This window comes from Rutilus rutilus (genome assembly GCF_951802725.1).
Source record: "Rutilus rutilus genome assembly, chromosome: 15".
Lineage (NCBI taxonomy): Eukaryota > Metazoa > Chordata > Actinopteri > Cypriniformes > Leuciscidae > Rutilus > Rutilus rutilus.
Genome location: NC_140220.1, coordinates 17428955 through 17455130, shown reverse-complemented (window position 1 = coordinate 17455130; position 26176 = coordinate 17428955). Strand labels below are relative to the sequence as shown.

The window sequence follows — 26176 nt, the reverse complement described above, 5'->3', positions numbered from 1 at the left end:
AACCCTCCAGCTCCACCTGCCTAGATCTGTTATCGGATTTATGTGTGACTATTCATGAAGCAGCATATTTCGCATGCTCACAGCAATGTGTCTGTGTATTTATTGGATCTATTCCACCCAGACCAAACACATTAACATACATTAACATTGACATGCTAAAAAGATTCAGATAAATATTATGTCATTTATACATAATATTAATTGAGCACGCTATAGGGGCTTCCACTTTTGTGTAGTTTGTGCTTGTGTTAATAAAATGAACTTGAAGTATACTTATTTTTTTATTAAGGATACTTAAGTGAAGTTTAAGTACATTTTTAAGTATACTTTATGTATTAAGTATACTAATATCAATGTACTAGTAGTATACTTGTAAGTTTTCTAGTCAAATACTCTAGGCACATTTTTTAGTTTATGAAAGTACACTTTAAAGTGTACTCCCGGTAAACTACTAGTTTAGTAGTTGTATACTGCCAGTGCCAAGTATACTTGTAGTAAACATAACATCATACTTATAGTTTATTATTTATATATTATTTTGCACATTAAGTATACTAATATGTTCCTATTTAGGTTTTAATTTTATACTTGAAATATACCTTTAACTGTACTTTTATCTCTTTTCATTTTAAAAACATTTTATAGCTTCATGCATCCTTTTTTATCAACACTTACACTGAGAAAATAATTTTTTTGTCACAGATGGAGTAGATCGCGTCCATCAACACCCCCAAAGCTTCACGATCGTTTAACACTTCCTGGGGTGACATTTCATTCGGTAACATTAGGCAGTTTTAATTTATATGCTGTTTAATGTTCGCATTATTTTACATTTACAATCTTCTATCACTTGTTTCAGCTTCTTCTTCACCTGTGTTTTGATCCAGAAATTCTGTACTATTTCAAGATGTGTAATAGCGCCCTCTACCGTATAACAGTGAAAACATGGATAGCCGCAAAATTCAGTCAATGGCGGGGAACGAGTAAAGTAGATTTGAAGTAAATTCCTAAGTACACTACCAGTGGGCTAGCCTGCCAAAAATTCAGATACTCACATCTGACATATCTGTTTTCTTACAAAGTTTGTAAGACAGTATATAAAACTATGTGAAAAAAAGTATTTAATTGGTTACTCAATCAAAAGAGTAAAAACAACTACAAGCCAAGTATACTTAGAATACTTAATTATACTTTTAAGTATATCTTGATCAAAATATTGAGTTCAAATATTGGTCAAATATACTTAGACTTTTGTGTCAGTATAAGTCAAGTATACTTAAACCCAATTTTAAACCCAAAAAGTACATAAAAAATTAGACTGAAAATATACTTTCTCATTTTTTAGCTTAAAAGATGAATAAACTTGAATAAACTTTTTTATAAGAAAAAAAAAAAAACTGACAGTGTGCATTTGTATCGTGCTTGTGTAAACCATAATTAAACAATTTAATTTAAAAAGAAAATGACAAAGGAACTTACTGTAGACCTGTATGATTGCTCTGTGAATGCCATCTTCTGGCGAGACACGGGAATTCATTCAGTGTAACCCTCATAGTGCATTATAGAGATTTTTTAGCCATTGAGTGTACACTGGTTGTACACTCATTATCGCGATGCATCATGGGGTTGAAGGAATGCACTCGATAATGTCCACCATGGTTGTGGACACTACTACAAATGGCTCTCTCCTCAAATAGTGCACTATATAAGGGTATTGGGGGCGATTTCGGACACAGCCTCTGATTAATGATGTAACTTTTGGTGGTTATGTTTGAACTTGGAAATATTCGTTATTTTATATGTAAAATAAAATGATGTTTTATTAACAAGGTTCGGGAGGAGCAGGTACAGATAATTAACCCAATTAGCACAAGTGGAGATCAGTAATCAACTCAGGACAATATAAATAACAGCAGAACCCACCTCTGTTCCTTGACAGTTTATTCAGCATCCCACCTCCACCCCATCTCCTCACTTTTAGTTCCATCTCCTCACTTCTAGTTCCATCTACTCTCACCAACGGGGGGAGTACTCTGGGTTCGGGCAGAAATTCCGAGCTCGGAGCCCTCCACCCGGACAGCACGCCAAATACGCATAACCTTTACCGTAATAATTATATGTAGATGTGAACTCGTGAAATGTTTTTTTGTGCAGTGACCCCAAAACAATTTTGCAGACGCAGGCTGCACTAAAAAAAGTCTTAGTAACAAAATTTAAAAGCAGGTACCATTTATTTTAAATAATATAGTACAAGATCACTTTTCAAGCTAAATATTTTTTTAGAAAGATTATAGCTCATTCTATAATTGGGTGTACATTTCACATAAAATGTACAAAAACAATATGCTTTCTCAATAAAAACGGTCACAAAGGACAGAACTCTGTTTTTTTTATCTGAAATCTGCCTTAATTTTGGTAATTTAAAGAGATTTTATGCAAAATCCAAACTGTGTGCATATAAAATAGACAGAAGCAGCATTCTAGTTATTTAAAATGTAAAATAATAATAATAATTCACAAGTATCATAGTTAACTGGACACATTAACTATTGCACACATTGTTAACTCATGTACTTGACACTCAGTCAGTCTCCTCTGGCTCTGGCACATGGAAGGTTGAATTAATATAAAAAATATATATAAAAAAAAAATGTTGCCAAATTTTGGCAAACAATTCATTATCATCTGTGGACACAGTCACACAGTAGGGTCATAACAAATATGTTATTCAGGAGTTGGCTGTACAGGGTAACATAGTTGACATTTTCTCTATTTTGAATCAATTTCAATGTCAGGCTTTGTCTGGCCAACTAAATGTTATTATTTCTTAATCAGGATTTGAATGTACAGTTGAATTGAAATCATAGAAATATTGCTAACCATAACAATGTACCCAACAAATTACACTCATTGACAATAGGTTAATGTTGAAAAAATATTGAAATAAATGAGAAGACTTTAACAATCATGTCTACAAAATGTCTAACATAATGCTGGCCTCATGGTGCTGTGATAAACCATTTTTAGAAGCAATGGGTTGTTCGTTTATTGTAGTTGACAGAACCTTTGCAGACATAAGAAAAAGAAAATATAAAACCTCTGTTTACTTGAAAGGAACTAAATTCATGCAATCAGTAAAAATCGGACGAAACAAATCCCTAAAATTATTTTGTCTAATGCAGTGTTAAGTGTGACATAAGAGCACAAATGCCTTTAGGATACATTTTGTTTTTAAGACTGCAGCCCAACCTTTCTTTTACTATTATTTGTATTTATTTAAGCCCAGTCAGACACCCCCAAACACCTGTAATTCATAAACCTTGCTTGCCAGTATATATATACTGTCTCATTTTTCAAGAACATAGTTGCCTAAATACAAAGCACAGCGTTAAACCTAAGTTCTATAGAACAAATGAGGGTTAAGGCTCAATCTCACTGAGTTCAGCTTCTACACAACAAGCTTTTGGATTTTATATCAGAAATGACAGCTGAGAGAATCCATGAGCCTTCGGCTGTACTGACACTGAGTGGACAGCAGTTTCTTCTTTACAGCTGAGGAGATTTTTATAGTTTTTGTGTAACATTTCTCTGGAGGTTTAATAGGATTTCTCTTTCACTTCTACAGACTGTCTTTCTGCTCTCTTCGCTCAGGAGCATCCGAAAGTTAAATTGAACAAGGCTTGGAGCAAGACAATTTTCCCATGGTGTTTAGAATTAGGAGCAAACTCACATTAAGTTTTTATGACAGTTTGTAGATAGCTGCTCCTCAGGCTATTTTGGGGATGCAATCTTTACACAGCATGGGTGGATTGCCTCATTTTTATTATTCTACAAAGAATTTTCAAGTGTTAGCAGATGGTTCTGGCTCAGTTGTGGAAACCACAGAAAGCACACACACAAAAAAAAAATTTAATTCAGGCAATGTAGTAAATATAATGTAATATAATTTAATATATATTTTAATAATATAAATATATAAACATATCTTTTTGTATATAATAATTTTATAAAATATATGTTTTGTTGTTGTTGTTTTCAACTATGGGCACTTTTGGTTCATTGGATGTTTAGAAAATAAACGCATGTATACATTTTTACACTCACACAATAGTTTCATTTGTTCACTGACAATGATACTGTACATCACCGAAGAATTCTGTAATTGTTGTTTTTCTAAACCACAATGAGTACCACATCTTCTTTGTCCTGCATATACTATTTTCATAGCTAGCATTTTATTTATCCTAAATACATAAAACTAAATAATAATAATAACAATAATTGTAACGGTTACGGTTGCTGCAATGAGCACGTAGCCTAGAATATTTCCTTCAAAAATATGTGAAAATCATCCTGCGTACTCATTCAGATGAAACAATATATTGATTTAAAATTTGTAAGACATGTTTTGTGTAAGAAAGCTGTATGTGAGGAGGCGTGAATCATCATGAATATTGATGTGTTTCACACCTGAAAAAGACAAAGACCCTATCAGGTGGGACTGTGAGAGAACTATAAACAAAGAATGAGTAGAGATTTTAAAAAGAATGGCTTTTTGATTGTTTGGATTTATTTACAACACAACATATTCCAAAGATACACAACAAAGGACAAAAAAACACATTATTGAACTCACTGATGTAAAGACAGAGACTTGAACAGTCACATAACTTTGTGCCATTCCTGAAATTCCTGAATAGTAAATACCTGTCATTTCCAAGGTGTTTGATTTTTCATTTTACCATGTTCATGTACATGTACAGAGACGCATGTGAATGTTGAAGTCAGCAGGACTCATCAGTGGCATCTGGTCCCTGTAAAAGAAAAAACATGAACATGCTGATATCAAGAGATACTATAGGGCTGCACGATTTTGGGAATACATTTTAGAATTTTCTGGTTAAAACTGTGATTTAAAAATTAATATATATATATTATATACCAGTTTAACTAGTAGCTACAATGTAAAGTTTATGCAACAATAACATGCTTACTATTATGAGTGGAAATGTCTTACCTTAAAAATCTTCCTCACAATCAAATCGTGTTCTAATTCTTCCGAGGTAAATCCAAGGTAAACAGCACAGCACAGCATAAACACAGTCTTCCAAACTCAATGAAAAGCAGAGGAATACTGAAGTCTCTGATTGTTTGTTTTTGAGGTAATAGGCGTTTACAGGTCTGCGTTCCTCCACGTGGACCATTTGCATGTCAATCGCTCGTGCGCGCGTGGGTGTGGTCACATTAGAGCTAATGAGCTCGGGCTGGAGAAACTGTACATGTCGTTGCTTTCATACGGATTACTTAAACAGAGAATATTTGTTTTAGATATGATTTACATAATTTAAAACTACAGACTCCAAGCTTTGTAAAGACATACGTCTCAAGTCAGTGTGACAAACATTCGCTGAAGTTACAGATCAGTTTCTGTCGCGTTTCAAAATGAACTTCACATTGAGAGAGACAGCATTAGGGCTTTGACTTTTGCCCAAAAATCATATTCGAAGTTCGTTTGTTTATTAATATTAATATTCGAATATATTCGAATATTTATTAATAATATTTTGACGGAGATAGCATGGAGTCGATTCTGGCCTGCCTCGCCCCCGATCCCTCCCCCTCCCCCTCCCCCTCCCCCTCCCCCTCCCCTCCCCCTCCTCCTCCTCCTCCTCCTCCTCCTCCTCCTCCTCCTCCTCCTCCTCCTCCTCCTCCTCCTCCTCCTCCTCTTCCAGCTTGCTGGGATGTAGTGTTGACAGGTGGGCTCTCATGTTGTTGGTCGTCGCGTGGTATGTGAGTTTGGTCCTACATATTTTACACATCACTTTGTCCTTACTCGTGATTTTTCCCTGTTTCTTTGGGAACCCAAATAAAAAAAATCCAACAAAGGTGAAGCAAACCATAAGCAAAACAGCAAGAATGGACAACCAATGACTAAAACACAGGGCTATATATACACACAAACTGTGGGTAAAACAAGGAACAGGTGTGACTTAATTAAACCAATGTGTACCCAGGGTAACAAGTGACCAGGTTAAAAAAAAGCAAGAAAAAAATATATATCAAGAGCTAAACTAAACGTGACAATACTGGGTTGGTTATAGGGCTGAGCAAATAATGGCACAAGTTTCATTTTTAGCTGAACTATTCTTTAACAAAGCCCTTTAAAAAAAAGTTTTTCACAACCGTTGACACAAGAAAGCCACTAACTTAAGAAAGGCTAAATGTATTTAGAATTTTTTTTAAGGCTTTTACAGAAATCCACAGCACTCTGAAAGCAGTGAAGAAGGGTGGTGCATTCAAAATGCATTGCAATAATGAAGCACAGAAGCAAATGTAAAGAGGAATCTCTCGGGCAGTGGTTTGCTGCAGAGGGAGAGCATGCTGTCTCATCCTGTTAACCTTGCCTGAGTCCTGAAGAGCACTCTATTTTTGAAGCACTTGGAGGCCTCTTCTCTCTCTCTCTCTCTCTCTCTCTCTCTCTCTCTCTCTCTCTCTCTCTCTCTCTCTCTCTCTCTCTCTCTCTCTCTCTCTCTCTCTCTCTCTCTCTTTCTGTGTGTGTATGTAGATGTGTTAACATGCCTCTTGTGCTGCTGTCTCCGCCATTCCACCTGCAGTCAAGAACACGCAGTCACATGTTAATGCCAAACCCCCACCCGCCTCCTCTCCCGACTACTGCAGCCTCTCTTGTTTAAGGGCCCTGCAGGGATTGTTCTGGGGCTGCTTTCTGAGTCTGTGGCCTGGGGCCGACAGATGTGAGCTGGAAGTGTCACACTTGTGTTTCCAAGTTCATTTACAGTGGGCTTATATTACGGTTTGCTATAGTATGGTGATAGTATGGCTTTATGAAGGTTCTTAATGTTAAGGTACTCATACTCTTATTTTCACTGCCACAAAAGCCGACTGAATTAATTAATCAATCTCATTAAATCAAAATTAGACTTTTTGTGACTTATCTGTCAAGTGTAAAGTCTTGGCAGTCTTAAGAGCCTCAACATTATATGTTAGTGTACTCTTAAAAGTTGACAACATAAGCTTTTAGAAAGTTTACAAAGAGCAGTAATACTATTCACTCATCATGGGTATGTCTTAGATTCTTATCCTGTAACATTTTCTCTATAATGAGCAATAGCAAGTAACAAATCATTGCTCACAGCTATGATGTAAATGAAATTCTTGTTGCAATAGTAAATAGTCAAGTGAAGTCTTATTTATTTATATAGCGCTTTTTACTATACAGATTGTATCAAAGCAGCTTCACAGTGATAACATGAAAATAAAACAACAAAGTTTGTTTCTAGAAGAAAAATTGCGTCATCGTCCACCTTAAGTAAGGCAGATCAATACTATTGTTTAATATTAAATGTCCCCAACTAAGCAAGCCAAAAGCCAAGGCAGCAGTGGCAAGGAACCAAAACTCCATCAGGTGACAGAATGGAGAAAAAAAAAAAAACCTTGGGAGAACCCAGGCTCAGTCGGGGGCCAGTTCTCCTCTGGCCAACGAGCGAACAGTGCATGATTATGATCCAGGCAGCATTACAGGTCAGAAGTCAGATTGGATCAAAACATTCAGAATATTTATCCAGTTCCATCTGGTTGGAAGTCGGAGTCATCACACCGGTATGGAGACGAGTTTGTTGAGGATCAGTGCTGATGGCTGTCGTGTCGATGAGGCCTTCACAGGGCTGATGAGGCTGGCACTTCAGGGATGCGCCATGGATGGGTCCAGGTGCAGGTCCACCATCTGATCTGTATACGGCCGGGATCCGGCTGACTTCAGTAAACAGGGGAGGGACTGGTTGACACTTCAGGACTGCATTGTCATCGTGTCCAGGCGCAGGTCCTTCATCAGATCTGGATATGGCCTGGATCCGGCGGACTTCGGTAAACCTTGGATAAACAGAGAGACTATTATCAGCGTAGACGCCATCCTTCTTATGATGTAACAAGTACATCAGGATTCCGGCTGACCTAAACTATGCAGCCTAAATAGACTAAATAGACCAACACAGGGCAGAAAACTATTTCACACACACTCTTGTACAGACATTCTCTCCTGATTATTCATTCTACCCCAAAGCTGGATTCATAAAATAGTCACGGTGGGATCAGGGTATGCTTGGTCTGAAAGAGTTGACAAGTTGCGTAACATTCAATTGAAAATATGCATTTAAATGTGCATTTTATTTATGTAAATTCATAGAATGAAGTCTGTGTGCAAAATTCAGTTTTATCATACTGTTGTAGTATGCAGTCTGGTTTTGTGTGTCAGTGTGTGAAAAAAAGTGGTTAACGTATTGTCTCTTAGTCTAGCAGTTAGAACACACTGAGCAGTGGTGCTCATAAGGGTAATGCAAGTTTGAATCTTAGGCCAGATTCACAAATCATTCTTATAAATGCATTTCTTCTTAAAGGGGTACTTTACCGCTGGCAGGGTGGTATGGGATTAATATCCTGCCATGATTCAAAACTGAAAATAAAGTTCTGAAAGGTTGAAACTAAGTGTTCGAAAACTCAAAATCTTACAAAAAAAAGTTTCGCAAGATCGAAAAATAAGATTTGCAAGCTTGCAAAATGTAAAAAAAATAAAAATATCTCTGCAAACATTATGTTGTTTTTGAGATTTCCTTCTTCTGAACTGCAAAAAATGTTTTACGATGTTGCACAAACAATTTTTCAGAGTTTCAAATTTGTCAGTGTTCTCCCACTGTATTAAGTTTGTTTTCCAGGTTTGAAACCTTGTAAATGGTGATCTGAAAACTGGTGTGTGAATGTGTGAAAAAAAGTTTTGAAACTCTGAAAACAGAGTTTTGCAGGCTTGCAAAGTGATTAAAAAAAAAAAAATCTCTGCAAACATAATTTTGTTTTTGAGTTTTCCTTCTTCAGAAGTGCAACACTCTTTTTTACGGTGTTGTGCAATCATTTTTTCAGAGTTTCGAATTTGTCACTGTTCTCCCAGTGTATAGTTTGTTTTCCAGATTTGAAACCTTGTAAATGGTGATCTGAAAACTGGTGTGCGATTAGGTGAAAAAAAGTTTTGAAACTCTGAAAACTGAGGTTCGAAAGGGAGAAACTTATTACATTACATTACATTTGCACTCCTATTCCAGACTATTTTTTCAGAATTGAGTTTACAACACCCACTTTGCGGAGATACGCCCACACAGTTGCGAGCTTGCGACTCACGTGATTTGTGGCAGCGTTGTCACGCAGCTCTGCTCTGAAACTCTGAAACTCAGACTGAGCGAAAATGAAGCTTTGCAACTTCGCAACTTAAAAAAACGCATGGAGGGAGGGCCTTCTGCTCTTGGCCAATGCTTTGCTGTCTGCTGACGTACAGTCCAATCACAAGTCGTATTTACTGGAAAGGTGGGATTGACCGACTGCTCCGCCAATGACGAAATTCTCACTCTCGAAATTCTCATGCTCACTCTCCTCACACGGCGAGCGGAGCGACTCACTTTCCTCAGCTGGCGACTCACTCTCCTCACACAGCGAGCGACTCACCTTCCTCAGCTGGCAAATCACTCTCACTTTCCTCACACAGCGAGCGACTCAGTCATGTACATTGGCCTAATGTTATAATAAAATCTCAAGTACTGTATTGGTGCAATAACTAACTTCAGTAAACTGTTACATTTTTGTGTTGTAAAAGTCATTTATTCGGAACCAATAATCTTAAATTGATTCTCATTGCATTTTTTTAAAAAACATTTATAAAGGCAATTTCCCCATAACTGTCATCTTTCAAGTCAAATTCTATACATTTTAAGTCACTATATTGCTTCCACCAATCAAATTGACTAGTATCAAAAAAAAAAAAAAATTCCCACTGCAGAGAAAACAGAATCTGCATCAGAGGTGGCATTTATAAAAAGTTTAATATGCAAAACAAGCATAAAAAAAAACACAAAAAACATTGTTTTGGTATCAAATATTCAACATGAATGCATGGGGCAAAAACTAAAAAATATTTAGTGTATATTACGTGTATGTTATGTTTGTTTAATGACTGCTGCTGGCCAATAAAAAAGCCAATAAAACTTGTTGTTCAATTGTAGTTAAAAAACAAAAAATAATCATAAAACATAATGGGGCATTCATGTTGAATATTCTTTTGAATGGTGTTATCAAATAATAATCTGTTATAATCTGATGCAACAGATTGAAGCATAGACTGAAACAACATGCAAGTAATTTATAGGCCTACAGTTAACTAATGTGATCCTTACAAAAACATAATGGTGTATGTAACTTTGAAATGTGTTTTACCTATTTTGATACCAATGTGAATCAGCAAAAATGGAAATGTCACTTTTTCAGAATATTCTATTTTAAAGATAATTTATAAAATAAACTTTAAAAAAAGCTGTGCATCCTGTTTGCGTATCCTGTGCGCTTTCGTCATTGGCGGAGCAGTCGGTCAATCCCACCTTTCCAGTAAATACGACTTGTGATTGGACTGTACGTCAGCAGACAGCAAAGCATTGGCCAAGAGCAGAAGGCCCTCCCTCCAGGCTTTTTTTTTTAAGTTGCGAAGCTTCATTTTCGCTCAGTCTGAGTTTCAGAGTTTCAGAGCAGAGCTGCGTGACAACGCTGCCACAAATCACGTGAGTCGCAAGCTCGCAACTGTGTGGGCGTATCTCCGCAAAGTGGGTGTTGTAAACTCACCTCTGAAAAAATAGTCTGCAATAGGAGTGCAAATGTAATGTAATGTAATAAGTTTCGCCCTTTCGAACCTCAGTTTTCAGTTTCAAAACTTTTTTTCACCTAATCGCACACCAGTTTTCAGATCACCATTTACAAGGTTTCAAATCTGGAAAACAAACTATACACTGGGAGAACAGTGACAAATTCGAAACTCTGAAAAAATGATTGCACAACACCGTAAAAAAGAGTGTTGCACTTCTGAAGAAGGAAAACTCAAAAACAAAATTATGTTTGCAGAGATTTTATTTTTCTTACCACTTTGCAAGCCTGCAAAACTCTGTTTTCAGAGTTTCAAAACTTTTTTTCACACATTCGCACACCAGTTTTCAGATCACCATTTACAAGGTTTCAAACCTGGAAAACAAACTAATACAGTGGGAGAACACTGACAAATTTGAAACTCTGAAAAATTGTTTGCGCAACATCGTAATTTTTTTTTTTGCAGTTCTGAAGAAGGAAATCTCAAAAACAACATAATGTTTGCAGAGATATTTGTATTTTTTTTACATTTTGCAAGCTTGCAAATTTTATTTTTCGATCTTGCAAAACTTTTTTTTGTAAGATTTTGAGTTTTCAAACACTTAGTTTCAACCTTTCAGAACTTTTTTTTCAGTTTTGAATCATGGCAGGATATTTATCCCATAGGGTGGGCTTTCAATAAAACTTGTCTGCCTATATTGTAGAAAGTAAAAAAAAAAAAAAACGGAGCTACCTGACCAGAGAAAACCTTTTTGCTGTTTTGCAGTCTTCCTTTTTGACAAATAGGTAGGAAAACTTAAACACCCATGATGCCCTGGCCATGTTGCTGTCCAAGACTACTCCTACCAGAGTCTGCTATGGATACGCTAAACCAGAGTCAAATCTGCCTTGCTTTAGTAGGAAATACTTCTTAGCAAACTTTTAAGCCGGGGACACATTTAATGACCGATTAAGGCCGATTATGAATATTATTTGATACTTACGACTGATCATGCCCAAACGCGCCAGAGACAGTTGCGTTCAGTCGCTGTTCACAGTTGGTGTTTAAAACCTGCTGCAGTCAAAGAGTAAACATTGAACGGGAGTTACTTTCGGTTTTCAGTGAAGGATCCCAGCGCATTGTAAGCAGTGATGTTTTGCTGAATTCAAAAATCAGTAATAAGTCTACAAAAACAAGTCAAATAGGGAATTTTCGGCAGCATTCAGATCATATGAGACCGCCTGTCTTCACTCTAGCAACACACACACACACTCAAACACACAGAAACAGGACGCAATCACTCCAGACAGCGCAAGAAAGATGGAGCACGAATGAAAGTGACTGCTTCATCTTGAGACATGCTCTTAAAAATAACTATTTAAAATACATAGGCCATTAAAAAATGTGACGTCGTTAAGTGCAAAACTCCCATCAAGCCAGCTGCATTAAAAATATTGCACGAGTGTTACCGTAATCTGAAGGATTTTAAGTAATTTTCTTCTTAAGAAAAAGAGTAAGTTGTTCTTAAGGAAATTTTTTAGAACTTTTTAAGAATTTTTCACTAATTGCACTTCGGAACAATCTTACAAACTTTGAATTTATCTTACGAATTTCTCAACTTTTCTCTTTTTTTGTAAATCTGGCTGCTGACTTATAACATCTTCTGATAAGTCCAAATGTGTACAGAAATACTTCCCGATTTTGTACCTAGAGTCCAATTTTTGTGACTTGCAGCATCATGAAACGCGCTAGTCTCTGTCTCTCTGCAAAACTGTTCCCTTCACAAAAATGGGAAGATACCTTATGATTGTGTTCCCCATATTTCCATTTTTATTGTCACCACAGAGTTGTGATGTGAGTGACAGTATAATATTCAGACTAATTGAGTGACAAATTTCTACTAAACAGCCTCACTACCATAATAAAAGAATGGGAAGAAAAGAAAAAAACTTAATCTACTGCATTTGAGCATTGCAGAGGCGACTTGACAAGCACCATTGTTGCTTTCATAGTGATGCTTGCCTTTGCAATGTGCTCAGTTTGTAAAAATGCTGTCGATAGTACTTGCGTTGTATTTAACCTGGAACATTCCTTTAATTGATTTAAGATGACAAATATATTCACGTTGTTGACTAATCACAGCAGCATCCTGGGAAATTGCTTTCCCCAGGTAATATAGATATATCTGTGTACTATCAGATTAGATTTGTGTTTATTTATTAATTTGCTCTCATAGCAAATAAGGACATCCAGTAACTAATATTAATGAACAGCAAACACTGAACACTACAGCCTCTTAAATTATGAATTTAATCAGCCAATTAGGCCATAGAAATATGCAAATACCAGCCATAATTGCTTTTTTATCATTGAGAATTAATTTGCTTTTGGAATAGCTGGAAGAGGGAACTTAAGGTAAACCATGAACAATGGATCATATTTTCTCAGTAAAAATAGCCCTAGTCTCTCTCTCTCTCTCTCTCTCTCTCTCTCTCTCTCTCTCTCTCTCTCTCTCTGTCGGAGTGCATGCGGGGAGTGAGTGGAAGGAGCGTCTGTGAGCGTGAGTTGTGCCCGCTGTGGCTTGAAAGTGCGTTTTCTATTTTCTAACTTTATTTCTATCTTTCTTGTGTATCAATTAATTGTTGGTAGGAATAGAGCCTCCTTCTTGTGTTTCTGTTTTTCGTGAGTCGCCAGTGACCAGTGTTTTGAACTGGGAGGCATGGCGGCTCCAGGTTTCAAAATGTTTGATACACTCACTCGTCGTCACGCAATTAAAGTGTTATCGTCTTTAAGCGTAGACGAGTGTAGTATTGCGGTAGGCAACATTGTTGGGCACGATAATGTGGTTGCAGCTTCAAGAATGAACAATGCCATTGTTTTATTTCTGAGCTCTGTAGCTAAGGCAAATGAGGTAGTAGAGAAGGGTTTGTCTGTAAACGGTTTGTTTACTCCTGTCCTTCCTCTCTCTACGCCTGCTAGAAAGGTGACAATATCAAATGTACCACCTTTTATTACTGACGAAATGTTGAAAAGAGAATTGGGTCGATATGGGAAGTTGATATCACCAATTAAAAAAATGCTGATTGGGACCAAATCTGAGCTCGTAAAACATGTTGTGTCTTTCAGGCGTTATGTTTACGTGATCTTAAATAATCACAACATGGATTTAAATCTTTCGCTAAATTTTAAAGTTGAGGATTTTGATTATACCGTGTTTGTGTCAACTGACTCAATGCGTTGTTTTGGTTGTGGAAAAACAGGACACACTGTTCGAACTTGTCCCGTAAAGGGAACAAGTAAACCTAATGAGAGTAGGCTTACAAATTGCGACAGTCGCGCCGATAAGCCTAATGCGGAAGTGCAAACCGCCACTGCTGCGGGAGAAGGTCCGGCTGGACCGACTCCGTCAGCAGAGGTAGGAGCGAAACATGATGGTGCACAGGCCCAGAGCGAAATGCCAACTGTTTCTAGTGATATCTTTACCGAATCATTTGAAAATTTAAACAGCGAAGCTTTTTTTCAAAATCGCACTGAAGGCTCTAACTGCTGTAGGAGCGGGTTCAGTTGGACCGGCTCCGTCAGCAGTGGAAGGAGAGCAAAATCATGATGAGGCAGAAGGTCAGGGTAACATTGATAAAGAACCCCATGAAAGCAAAGGAACAACTTGTTTTGAAAGTGAGGAGGTCAATATGCAAGTAGATCATGGCGCAAGCCTTGTTGAGTTTAAGAAACCCATTAAAAGAAAAATGAGCCTTGAGATAAAGTCTGCAAAGAAATCAGGAAATGAGCCTGTAGCGACTGATATGGATGAGCCTGCATATGAGAGTGACTGCTCAGATTCGGGTGCTTCCATTTGCTCACAAGGAAGTGCGCCGCTTTTTGTGCCGAATCAGTGGTCTATAGGTTATGGTGTGAGTGAAATTAAATTATTTCTCAAGATCACCAAAAACATGAAGAATGTTCAAGTTGTCGATTATTTTCCCGATCTTGAGAATTTTACTAAAGTCACGAGGTGCTTTATGAGTGAACGTAAATTTACTCAAAAAGAAGTGTACCGACTCAAAAAGTTCCTGACAAAGGTCAATCCTACACTGACGAATAATGATGATATGGCCTAGACGAATGCGTTTTATTGAGCGCTTTTCCTTTTTTGTAATATGCCTTTTCTTTTCTTTTCTCATGAATACATTTAATATAGCTACTCTTAATTTAAATGGAGCAAGGGGGAGTCAAAAGAGGGCAAGACTTTTTGAATTGGTAAAACAGAGAAAGATAGATGTCTTGCTTGCACAAGAAACACATAGTGATGCATTTAATGCAATTGAGTGGGAAAAAGAGTGGAATGGGCTTGCTATATTAAGTCATAATACCACCCTTAGTGGTGGTGTGGCCATTTTGTTCTCCCATGGTTTTATCCCACATTCTTATACAGTGGAAGAGGTTTTGAAAGGTAGAATTTTAAAAGTGAGAGCACTTTTTGAGAATTCTGTTTTTATTTTCATCTGTGTATATGCTCCAACATCAACATTAGATAGAATGTGTTTTTTGGACGCACTTGGTACAACTTTGGAGAAGTGCTGCAGTGAAGAATATTTGTTTTTGGGTGGTGATTTTAATTGTACAGAGAAAGACATAGACCGGAATCATCTTGAACCTCACATGCCTTCACGCAGAAAATTGGTACAACTTATTGAAATGCAGGATTTATGTGATGTGTGGAGAAATTTGCATAGAAATGTGTCACAGTATACATGGACTCACATATATGCTAACTCTGTATCTCTTGCGAGGCTGGACCGACTGTATGCTTTTAAACACCACTTAAGCATTTTTAGGAATTGTTGTATTGTTCCAGTTAGTTTTTCAGACCATAGTTTAGTATCATGTTCCATCTTTATTAATTCTATTAGGTCTAAAAGTGCTTACTGGCACTTTAACACTTCCTTGCTGAGTGATAATCATTTTAAAAATGTGTTCAGTTTTTTTGGGGGTTCTTTCAGAGCTGAGAAGAATACTTTTGAATCATTACAAAGTTGGTGGGAGTATGGCAAGATACAGATAAAACAACTATATCAGCAATACACTTACAATGTCACTAAAGATACAGTCCAGGATATGAAAATTTTGGAAAATGACATTTTACATTTTCAGAATTTGGCACAGTTTTCTAATAACCAAGACCTATTGGATAAGCTTTTTAAACAGAAAACTAAATTGTCTGACCTGCTAGGGTTAAAAACACAAGGGGCATTGGTCCGATCACGTTACCAAAGTGTGAATGAGATGGATGTGCCCTCTAAGTATTTTTTTAATCTTGAGAAAAAGAATGGACAAAAACGTATGATTCATAATTTAAAATCTGAAACTGGTGCTTTACTGTCAGATCCCGATGACATTCGCAAGAGGGCTTTCAGTTTTTATGCTTCACTTTATACTAGTGAGTATAGAGAGGACATGGTTGCTGAACAGAGTTTTTTTGAGGGGCTTCCTCAAGTATCAGATCTTTCTAATGAGATGCTCTGTGGGGTGATAACCCTGGAAGAAGTGCAAAAGGCGCTCCAAAGCATGGAGACTGGGAAAGCACCTGGATTGGACGGACTCCCAATGGACTTTTATAAGTCATTTTGGACTGATTTGAAGGAGGATTTGCTTGAGGTGCTTAATGACAGTTTAGCCGGAGGGCTGATGCCAGTGAGCTGCCGTAGAGCTGTCCTTACCCTTCTGCCCAAAAATGGAGATCTAAGTGACATAAGGTCATGGCGTCCAGTGTCGTTACTTGCCTCAGAGTACAAGCTGCTCTCTAAAGTACTGGCCACCCGGTTGGGTAAGGTCATGGAAGAAGTTATCCATCCTGACCAATCCTATTGTGTTCCTGGCAGGTCAATTTTTGATAATATATCGTTGATTAGAGACATTTTAGATGCATCCAAGGTCTTTGGTCTAAATACAGCTTTTATCTCTATTGACCAAGAGAAAGCTTTTGATAGGGTGGAGCATGCCTATCTTTGGAAAACTTTGAATGCTTTTGGTTTTAGCTCAATTTTTATAGATAAAATAAAAGTACTGTATAAGGACATTGAAAGTATGCTCAAAATTAACGGTGGCTTATGCTCTCCCTTTAAGGTGCTAAGAGGGGTGAGACAAGGATGTTCTTTGTCAGGTATTCTTTATAGTTTTGCGATTGAGCCTTTATTACAAAAATTTAGGAGTACTTTAAAAGGGATATCCATTCCAAATTGTAATGATACCTTTTGTCTTTCAGCTTATGCTGATGATGTGATTTTGATGATTAGTGGCCAGTGTGATGTGGATACTTTGGTTGAAGTGTCTAAGGGTTTTGAAACTGTCTCTTCAGCCAGAATTAACTGGTCAAAAAGTGATGCCTTTCATGTTGGGAAATGGGAGGAGGGTTTACCAATTTTGCCAGGTGGTTTAACATGGAAAAAAGATGGTCTTAAATATCTAGGTATTTTTCTTGGAGATGACTGTTATGTGCAAAAGAACTGGGAGGGGATTGTTGACAAAGTAAAAGGGCGTTTGGATAAATGGAGGTGGCTTAAACCCCAAATGTCATACAGAGGGCGCACACTAGTGATCAATAATTTGGTGGCCTCTTTTTTATGGCATAGATTAGCATGTGTTGACCCTCCTTTACATTTGCTTGCAAAAGTTCAATCTTTGTTATTGGATTTTTTTTGGGATAAAATGCATTGGGTTCCACAAGGTGTTCTTTATCTGCCAAGAGAAGAAGGAGGACAAGGCCTAGTTCATGTACAAAGTAGAACGGCAGCTTTTCGCATGCAATTTCTTCAAAAATTACTGACTGACCAAAAAGACTTGAGATGGAAACCTGTGGCTATTGCGATTTTAAGAACTGTTGGAGAATTGGATATGGACAAACCTCTGTTTTTCATGGATCCCAAGAGACTGAATACCTCACAGCTGCCAATTTTCTATACAAATCTGTTCAAAGTGTGGGGTTTATTTAAGGTGCAGAAAGTTGTGAGAACAACCTCTGTGTTTTGGCTTTTAAAAGAGCCTTTGGTTTATGGGACACGGGTAGACCTAACATGTAACAGTAATGCAATGTCTGAAGTTCTTTTAAAGTCACGCCTGTTCACTTTTGGGCAATTACTAGATGTAGCTGGCGTTGATTTTCAAAACTGTGAAAATGTAGCAAGTGTTTTAAATATTAGGTCAAAACGTGTTGTCTCTCAGTTGTTGCAGAGATGTTGTAATTCACTTACAGCAGAGGAGAAGATGTTGTTAAAGGGATACTTTGAGAGGAGAATTAGGGCAAATGAAGGTGACCCTTTTCCTAATCTTATGTTAACTCCAGAGTTTGGTGATAATACTGGTAATTTCTTAGATGACATTGAACCTCTGTCTTTGTATGGGAATTGTGGTAGAGTGTTTTACAATGTTTGTGTTAAAATTTTTCATCAGAAAGGTTTAAAACAGAAGGTTGACACTCCTTGGCGCACTGTACTTGGGTTGGGTAATGAGGTAAAACCAGAGTGGAGAGCACTGTACAAGCCACCGTTAGCCAAAAGAATTGGGGACCTGCAATGGCGAATTATACATGGAATTATAGCTGTGAATGCGTTTATTTTTGTCTTAAATCGAGAGACGAGTCAAAATTGTCCATTTTGTTTTGAAAGAGAAACTGTGTTTCATGCTTTTATGTATTGTCCAAGATTGGTGGAATTGTTTAATGCATTGGAAAGACTTTTTCTTTGTTTCAATGAGACATTTTCAGATAAGATTTTTATTTTTGGCTTTCGTTATGTCAAAAAACGCAGAACTGTTTGCCATTTGCTGAACTTCATTCTAGGTCAAGCTAAAATGGCCATTTATTTGAGCAGAAAGAACAAAGTTGAAAATGGGCAAAACCAGGATGTTGTAATGGTTTTTGCAGCTCTGATTAAATCTAGACTGCAAATAGACTTTCACTTTTACAAAGCAACTGAAAATGTAATAATGTTTGAAAGTATTTGGTGTGTAAATTGAGCTTTATGCTCAGTTGTAAATGATGAACTTAATTTTTCACACTTGTAGTGTGTTTTTTAATCTAGTGTGATTTATTCACACTTATGACACAATGTTTTTTTATTTTTTGAACTTTTGTAATAAACAGTTTTTGAAAATTCAAAATTCTCTCTCTCTCTCTCTCTCTCTCTCTCTCTCTCTCTCTCTCTCTCTCTCTCTCTCTCTCTCTCTCTCTCTCTCTCTCTCTCTCTCTCTCTCTCTCTCTCTCTCTCCCACACACACACATACACTCTCATGTCTAAGGAGAGGTGTGAGCATTCGTCTTCTCCTCAGGCTGACAAACACCTTCATTGTGACACTGATCTTAGCTGACATCCACACTGACACTGCAAAGTTGCATCTATTCCTCTCTCTCTTTTGCTCCTTTCTTTGCAATCCCTCTTATTATTTGGTTTTATTATTCAGCTGTAGCACACAATCATTTGAAAACAATGCGTGCTGTTGTTTAAAGGAGTCAGTTTTTAATAACTATACCTTGAACTTCATTACCTCTATAGTTTACCTTAAAGTGGCTATCATTCACTAAGATTGGGTTGCACCTGTTGGTTTTATGTGTTTTAGTGCGTGATTCACTAGAGCAATTATGCAAATCAGGTGCTGAATGCAGTTTGCAGGGTGCCGTTCTTGCAGGGCTGTTCTGAGTTCTAGGTTGTGAGGGATGAAACTTCGTGGACTACCACGATCTGCCATACTTTATTAAAACTGTTCAGCATCACTCCACCACTGCAATCTAGAATCCTGAATAGGCCTTAAAAGACTGATTAGGCTTAAAAGTCCAAAAGACAACACTGTGCATTTTAAAATATGATCAGACAAGAATCCATTGCAGACATTGTAGAATCTAGTTAAACTGGTTTGCAAGTGGTTAGTGAATAAAGCCGCTTTTCCACCATCTGGTCGAACGATTCTAAGAACAATAAGGAATGGTTCCAGTTAAATTTCCATTTGAGCTTGGTTCAGGATGGCACGATTACAAACCATTCTCAGCCCAGAATTCTTGGCACAGTTGGCTAACATGGTGCTGAACCGTGCTGTAGAATACGTGTAGTAACGTCGCCACTTTGGGCACTTGTCTTTTGCCTAGCTAAAGTTTCTCTGAAGCTGGCCAAGTGTGCTATTTGAGCAAAGTAAACACAAGTATTATATTGTATTGCTATCTATAAAGGGGTGGTAGAATGCCCTTTTCACAAGATGTAAGTCTTTGATGTCCCCAGAGTGTGTATGTGAAGTTTTAGCTCAAAATACCCCACAGATATTTTTATATAGCATGTTAAAATTTTAACTTTATGAGGGTGAGCAAAAACGCACAAGTTTTTGTGTCTGTCCCTTTAAATGCAAATGAGCTGCTGCTCCTGGCAAAGGGGCGGAGTTTCAAGAGCTTGTGTCCTTTTACCTCACACAGACATGCACTGAAATTTTCTAAAGATTTTAGCCTTTTATGTTCAGACCGGAGTCAGACAATGATGGAGAGACTCAAGAAGAAGTGACAATATGTAGAATGCAACAGGACATTTCTGAGTGGTTAGTTGATGAATTTATGTAGCTGATGTGTAGTTATCTTCTAGTCATTAGCATATTCTGTAAATTTTAGGGTTTGTGATGTCACTAACCCGGAGGAATGTCGTGTAGTCCCTACCAGCCATTTGTTGAAGTCCTTAAAAAGCAATTTCTTTTTTTCTCCCTTTGATTTGAACTTTGAGTGTTGTAACTTTGCAGATGTTGTTTATGCTCAAACAGCAACATTACACACTAACTAAACTTAAAAAAGTGAAATCATAATCAACCACCACTTTAACAAAAAAGTCATCACTGAGATTTTAGACTAGTAGTAGGCCAATATATTGATATTCCAAAATTTGCCATTTTTAACATTTTTGGCATCTGCCGTTAAGTTATTTTATTTTATAATTTTGTTTCTGCTTGGCTGATGAGATTAGAAGTAGCCTGCATAAAAGCTCCATGCAAAAAAATCCAAGCTTGTGTGAATTGTATGAGAGAAAGAGAGAAATTACTGATTTTTTTTTACTATTTTTTACACTTGTGACTACAGACCCAATCAGTAACTTTTTGGCACCTACTGGTGTAATGATGCAACCAACAGTGGCGCTGGACTGAATAAAAGCACTCTTGGAACACTGCTCTAATAATCAGATTTGAGAACTGGAATTAACAATTATATTAGCAAATATATAAGCAAATATATCATATGTTAGGGATCTTTAGATGTTTTAGTGGATGTTTTAACAAGACAAAAAAATATTGGCTGGGTGGACAGGAGAAGGAGCTTTGCATTGTGACCATTATGTCTGCATATAAAGTATTTCAATATATTTTACTTCAGAAGAGCAAGACAAATACTGTTTTCCCTGATATGACCCCTTTAAGTCATCGTATTTCATAAAAGAAAAATACAAAATTCTAGACCACTAGTCTAGAATAATGATGAAATCTAGCTAACAGTTCAATATTTGGATGCTCATTTATCTTCTATCCGCTGTTCAGGTAGAGCACATGAATAATAGTTTAAAGGACGACCCTTTATGCTAGGGTGAGGAATGTGGTAAGCTCAGCGCGACAGAGGCGGAGCTGTAAAGCAGAGCTTCTTATTTGAATCAAGGGCAGAGATGCAGTTATCTAGGAGGAAAAATGCAAAGGCCAGCACATTTGCAAACAAAAAGCCTCATCTTCATTCACCGCCATTTGGCTTTTGTTTCACATGTCATCTACTCTATATATCTTTATCTAACTTTCTCTATCTACTCTATCTAACCCTAATCTTTTTATTTCTTCTTTTACATTAGTTGTCTTCTAATTGTTTGTAGTGTTGGAATACAAACCAGTGCCAGTACAGTCAGAACAATAATATTTTTAAATATTAAGTGTCACCAACTAAGCAAGCCAGAGAACATTGGCATTGAACCCAAACTCCATCAGGTGACATTCTATCAGAAAAACAAACAAACAAACAAAACAAAAAAAACATTTCTCATCTAGCGATTGAATGAAGACTGTGTCATTATGATTCATCACGCCAGTATGGAGCCGAAAAGTGTACGAGTTGAGTGATCTCTAAGTGTCAAAGGTTTCTATTTAAAGCTTTTTTTTTTTTTTTTTAAGTATTGAGCATTGTAGCCAATCACAATCATATCTGTTGAGCGTGTGAACACATTTGCCAGTCAGAGGTGCTTGTCAGTAAGTTAGTCAGAATCCACTTAACACCGCTGAAAACGCAAAAGGTTTTGCTATGTTCAACAAGCCACACATTCATGAATCCTTTCATTATAAACAACAAAGTTTAAACACAATGTAAATAGGAGATTCATTGTACAATTAAGACCGAATTAAGACCAATTTAATGGTACCGAAATTGGTGCTGAGGACCGCAAAATGTTTCTGCTATTGGGACTAATTAAATTTTGGTACCGTGACATCCCTACTATGTATAAACATTGAGACCGGGCTGACAGATCTGTATTACACTGGTACGGGTGGGATTGGTGTCCATTATTACAGTCGTTTGAGGTAGGAGATGGTAACTGATGTGGGCTGCTCCAAAAGCTTCGAGATTTAGCCACTGCACACTGATAGTAACCGGTTCCAGCCAGTAAGCGGATGTGACGGACTGAAACAAATATCATCAGATTGGGTTTGTTGCATATATGTACACAGGAATATCAGAGCTTTGCGTTATTTGTTTGATGCTTAGATGAAGTGGATGTTGAAGTGTAGCTCTCTAATCCATGTGTGTAAAGTCGAGTCTTAAAATAAACACATGCTATCACCAGATGCACTGAAAGGAAGAAGAGGAAGACAAAGATGATGATGATTGAATTCCTCATATCTACTGGCTTTAGAAAGTGCCTCAGCGTGTAACATCAAGGATCAATAGCTATGTTTACATGGATACCATTTGTTTCAGTCGCAAACAAAAGGTGTCTTTAGTAAATCCTGACAGTAGTTTGCGCTGGCGCAAGCTGTTAGTAAATCTGGCCCTTAATATTCATCTATATCGGGTCCTGATTAGGAGACGACGAGCACATGAGCCGAGGTTTGTGTTGTGCTTCTTTATCATGCAGTAAAAAAGCCCCTTCCCGTGCCTAAAGCACGGCGTCCATGGATGGAAGTCTGAAGCAAAGACTGATGAGGAGAATTTTAGCATGACATTGCAGTCATTTATCACACTTTATTTAACAATAAAGACAGCTTGTTCCGTGAGTCTTGCATCATTACGCCATTTCTACGTCATTGTACATGCACAGAACTTTCCAGATTCAGTTTTCAATCGATCAAGTGTTTACATATTCTCTTGAATGGATTAGAAAAGGTTTAAACAACCACTTAAAATCTGAATGAAATTTTTGTCGGATTTGGCCAATTCATTCCGATTGACATGGTTATATGTGACTTGTCTATTCCAACTATGACATTTGACACATATTCAGAGAACAAATGTGAATAAAAAAATGGGACAGACCATCATCATCAGACCATGAGACATCATTTAGTCCTTTACAGTGTAGATCCCCGGACTGTGGATTTTTTCAGGTTTGACTGTTGACTGAGTACTGGCTGATCCTGACACACACATTTGTATTTCTATTAGAGGAGAGGATTTTCCATTGTTGTTCTTGTATTGAGCTTATCAAATCTATCCCCTAACATAACCCTCTCATGAATCTTTTTGTATTTTTACCATTTAATTTAGTATGTTTATTATGCTATTATCCCCATGGCCCAATTGACTCCTCCCCACAGTGTTGGTGATGGCGGGTTTATTATGATTGTAAGGACAGCCGGTCAAAACCTGACCCACACACAAACACGTGTTCCTTCACATGGCCGAGAAAATGTGGCTTTCAGAAAGCGGTCATGTGAGAAATTGACAAAGCTCCAGAGCAGAATGTAAAGAGAGAGAGAGCGAAAGAGAGACAGAGATGTGCATGGCAGGGTTATGGTAACAGACCTTGTATTGAGATTTCTTTCATACCTACACAAACACACTCATGTGTGCACACACTCGGACACAAATATCTGCCCTCAGTCAATCTCCTGATCTCTCTCTCTCTCTCTCTCTCTCTCTCTCTCTCGTTCATTTTTGAGCAGCGCTGAAAGCATCCAAATCCTCCAGGCAGTCTTCTTCTGCCCTCTACTGTTCACATTTTTTTTCTTTTTCGGGACGACATTTTAAAATCACTGTCCTTTATAGTGTTAGGGCAAATTCCAGTTGACTGGTTGTCCCTCTCAAAGTGGACTTTACTGAGTATTTCTCCATCCTTTTCACAATTTCATCATCCTAATTCAGACATATAACCCTCCATGGTACTTATTATGAAATCACAGCTAGAAAAAATAAATGACTTTATATTTGACATATTTAAGGCTAAAATCATTTTACAAAATTTGTTTTCTACATAAGACCTTTGACCTTTTTTTAGGGTCCAGTCATTTAAAACTGACTGTTCTATTAGGGTAAGTTATTTTTGGCAAATTGTCTGAAACTTCACATTCAAATGCATTTTCAATATCTGGAAAGCAGTGAAAGGGTCTTAGTCTTTCAAAAAAAAAAAAAAAAAAAAGCTTTAAAAAGCTTTGTTAACATTCCATTTCATCTTGAGCTACTATATTTCATTTAAACCTTGCGAAGACGTCAAAAACTTGACACAAATTCAGATGCCACTTCGCTGCCTGGAAAGTAGTGAAACCATATCTTAGTGTTTAAAAAAAAAAACATTTAAAAAAAATCCTGGAATTCCAAATCAATGATTGGAGCACAAGTGAAAATCAACAAGACTCTTCTTTTTCAGTGTATCCCCACACTTTCCATATAACTTTAGTCATCATATTTGGATAGTAGATCTCTGTAGATCTCCATTTGGCCCTGTAAAGCTCTGAATATGTCACATGACCTGGATTACATGCAGGAAATGTCAGGTGCTACTGTTTGCCACCAATTCATTTTTTTTTTTTTGTCTTATGTTGTTTTAGAATCATTTATATACTATCATTGTTTTTGTTAATATTTTGAATTAGAATGTATAATATATATATATATATATATATATATATATATATATATATATATATATATATATATATATATATATATATATATATATATATATATATACATATATATATATATATATACATATATATATATATATATATACATATATATATACATATATATATATATACATATACATATATATATATATATATATATATATATATACACTGTACAATGTAATTAGTTGACCTTACTTAAAAAAAGTATGCAAACTCGTTGCCTCAAAAATATTAAGCAAAGTAAGCTTAAGATTAGTGAGTTAGAAAAGCTTGTTTATTTTAAGTGTGCAGTACTAAATCAAGTAGTACCACTAGCACGGTTTTTTTATGTTCATGTAACTTAATAGCCATTATTAGTGTTAACTTAGTTTTTTCATTTTGTGTGGATTTGCTTGATATAAATTTAACCCCACTTAGAATTACTAAATACCTACAACTTAACACTTTTAGTTCTGCTCACTCATTTTTCAAGTTCACTTAAATTAAAGAAACCAATTTCTGAGTTAGGTTTATTTTATTAATTATAGCACTGTCCTTGTACAGTATAATATTTATAATTTCTTAAAAGTTTCCATTTTGTTTAATTTAGTTTTTAGACACATTGACATCAAGAATCAGCCTGTGAATCTCAACAATGGTGACAATTATAAAGCATGTTGCAGTGCATTCTGGGTGCAACCAATTAAAACTCATTGATGGCTCCCATCATGCATTGCTGCATGAATAAATAATGAGCTTATGATCAGAGGTGATCTGTTTGTCACCATTGTTGAGATTCATACGCTAATTCTTGATGTCTGTGTGTGCCTACATAAAAAAAAAAAATGGAAGGTTTTTTTTATTATTTATTTGCTTATTTGGATTTCATTGAAATGGTTAAAAATATTATGCTGTACCAGGACAGTGCTGCTATAATTAATAAAGTAAACCTTACTCAGAAATTGGGCTCTATATGAGTTCAGTGAATCAGGTCTAATGATTGTGAAATAAGGATTATGTTAAAACACAACCATCACCATCAGATCACCTTTTCTATTTGTTCATCTGGCTGTTATAACTCAGGTACAGCAGCCAAACAAAATGTTAAATTAACGATATAAGGGTCAAGAGCCCAACTAAAACAAACACTAATCACCACAATGGTGGCTTAAAATTACGGTTTTCACCTTCAGCCAATAGTAGCTATTGAAGGGCGAGTCTTGGCGTGGCCATATATCGACGTCTAGCGTAGAGAGGACTGATCTGCGCTTGCCCACAGGTCATAAACGTACTTTTTCTAAATGAATCCAGCTCAAGTAGACTGAGCTGGTAAGATTTTTCACCCTCAAAGTACAAGTAACTTACAAAAAGTGAGTGTTAATAGCAGGTTGAAAAAAAATGATAAAGGTCAAT

General features: G+C 36.7%; 1 protein-coding gene across 1 annotated transcript in view; it reads left to right on the top strand.

The window, feature by feature from the left end:
- nrxn3b (neurexin 3b) overlaps positions 1-26176 on the top strand; it is a 523467-nt gene that overhangs the window by 175086 nt on the left and 322205 nt on the right.